This window comes from Sander lucioperca, chromosome 14 (genome assembly GCF_008315115.2).
Source record: "Sander lucioperca isolate FBNREF2018 chromosome 14, SLUC_FBN_1.2, whole genome shotgun sequence".
Classification (NCBI taxonomy): Eukaryota; Metazoa; Chordata; class Actinopteri; order Perciformes; family Percidae; genus Sander; species Sander lucioperca.
The window spans coordinates 6,272,876-6,275,375 of record NC_050186.1 but is presented as its reverse complement, the minus strand read 5'-3'; the positions used below and the strand labels follow the sequence as shown (position 1 = coordinate 6,275,375).

The 2,500-nt window shown below is 40.0% G+C and overlaps 1 protein-coding gene across 1 annotated transcript in view; it reads left to right on the top strand.

Annotated features, from left to right (window-relative positions):
• The window catches only part of LOC116039988 (cullin-1), a 44,441-nt gene that overhangs the window by 1,088 nt on the left and 40,853 nt on the right, over window positions 1–2,500 (top strand). The window lies entirely within an intron of this gene.

The following is a 2,500-nucleotide window of genomic DNA, read 5'->3' as shown; positions in this document are numbered from 1 at the left end:
TGAATACGGTCTGTGTGCATTTCTCCGTGGATTGACACTTTGATACTTTCACAGTATTTATATAGCACCTCGACCTGCTTTATAATTAAAAAAAGACACGCAAATCTCACTTTCTACAATAAGAGACCATTGAAAGGGAAAACAATCACTGTTGGCATACCTGGTTGTTAGTTTAAAATTCATATCTATTCCTTTTTTTGTTAGGGAAGTTTGTAAATGCTTAACATTTATGGGGCAGTCATGAAAAATGGACACGGTGTAGATATTCAGTTTACTGGCACAGAGGAGAGAAGAAACTAGAAAATATTCACATTTAAATAAGATAAGATATACTTTACAAAGGGAAATTTGTTTTGGACTCTGTCAAAAAAACACAAAATACAGAAAATAAGCATCTCTCAACACATACTCTCATGCAACACAAAACATGCTCTCATATACATTAGACAGGTACCTATATAGTAAGAACATTAACTCCTCCTTTCATTGGCATTTTTTTTAATTGAACAACCCTGTTGGCTGCATTCTCTGTATTAAGTGTAGCAAAGCCATTGCACAACTAACATTGTAGAAGCTAGAATCAGAGAATTTCTGCTTGAACGTATTAATTGATTATCAAAATAGTTGTTGATTAATTTTATAGTTCACAACTAATCGATTCATCTTTGCTGATCTACATTATTTCACAGTTAAATGGCAGTAATAAAAATGACTCTAGACCTGTCTGATATTGCGTTTTAAACCTGATGTAGCCCAATATTGATATTCTGTTGATAGATCTGTCCGTTTCTAAAATAATCCTGGAAATTTGGAGATTATTTGTGCAAGGGACTTTTCATTTCTTGCACCCATTTTTTGGGGGGAGGGGGCTTTTCCCTTTATTTGAAAGTGGATAGACATGAAAGGTGGGAGAGAGATGGGGGATGACGTGCAGCAAAGGGCAGCAGGTCGGACCCGAACCCTGCGCCGCTGCAAAGGACTCAGCCAGCAAGGGGCGAACGCTCCCACTGGGTGAGCTAGAGGCCGCCCTTTCTTGCACCCATTTTAACTGAAAGTCAGCCATGTGTTTAGGATCTTTTAGTCCTTCTTTTGTTGTCTTTTATTGTGACTAAATGGGAACTAGCATCCTTGAGGTAGCATCCATTGTTGGCTTAGCTTTGTCTCTCTATAAAGGGGCAACAGTCATTATATTAAGACATGACATGAGGCGTAATTGTACATGTGTAGACACGTTGTATCCCCTCAGAATTAACCTGATTCAGTGGGAGGATCTGTATGTGTTGGTACAGGCCGTAGGGTGGATGTTGGTTGGTTTAAAGAAGTAAAGAACATCCGCTGTAGGATGATCATTCTGCATACATACCATGATATTCACCAGTCTTGCATACATGGTTATAGAGAGGCTTATGCCAAGTTACGTAACGTCTTGCTCTGTCATATCTTATGGAATTTGTCAGTTTGATGAGAAGCATTCATGTTCAATCAACCTTTTTGTAGCCTAGAATAACACAAAAATACAGCACTGCTAGTTGTCTTTTCTTTGAGTTTGTTTTCGGCGTTAGTGAATCGGTTTATGATAAGAGGACGCGTCTGTTGTTCTGCACAGTTTATCGAAATAAAGAAATATTTCTCAGTCATTAGTCTGCTGCTTGTTCAGTTTAAAAGAAAACGGGAGAAAATCGTATCGTGGACTTAAAACCGCGAAGCGCATGGAATTTTATGTTGAGTGCATGGTCACGTCCCTAATATCTATTGATGGTAGTGATGTTTATACGACGTGGAGCCCATGTTGCCCTTTCGCAACAGCTTCCTCAACACATGCTGAGTCTAGTCGACTGATCCTTTCTCTGCTCGACATCACGCTGGCACGCATCAGTCTGAATTAGTGTTTGGCAACGTCAAATGACTGTTGCTCCTTCTAGGGCAGCACTATTGGCAAATCAGCAATATGTAAACAAGCTGTAACGAGGTGCATGGCGATGACCCTGGGATAACGTCAGGGCTGCACGAAAGAAGGAAAAATAATGCGATTATTTTGACCGATATTGCGATTTGATTCACGATATTGGAGGGAATGATCATTTTTGTCTCATTATTCTCATTTTCATTGAAAAATATTAAAATTAGAATTATTATAGTGTGATTTTTGCGAGGATCTGTACCAAACAAAGATTTTTTTTTTTTTTTTAGATTTTTTGGGGCCTTTTCCCTTATATTTGATAGTGACAGTGGATAGACAGGAAAGAAGGTAGAGGGAGAGAGAGGGCACGGCATGCAGCAAAGGGCCGCAGGTCGGATTCGAACCTGGGCTGCTGCAAAGGACTCAGCCTACATGGGCCGCACGCTCTACTTGTTGAGCTAGAGGTCGCCCCACAAAGATTTTTTTCTGTAGGATAGGATTTGTAGGCCGGGACGTCTCTGCAGCACCACACTATTTAATTCAGAATGGTTTGACACAGATTTTGCCCTTTAACAAATATTGCGCCCCCCTGCGATTTGG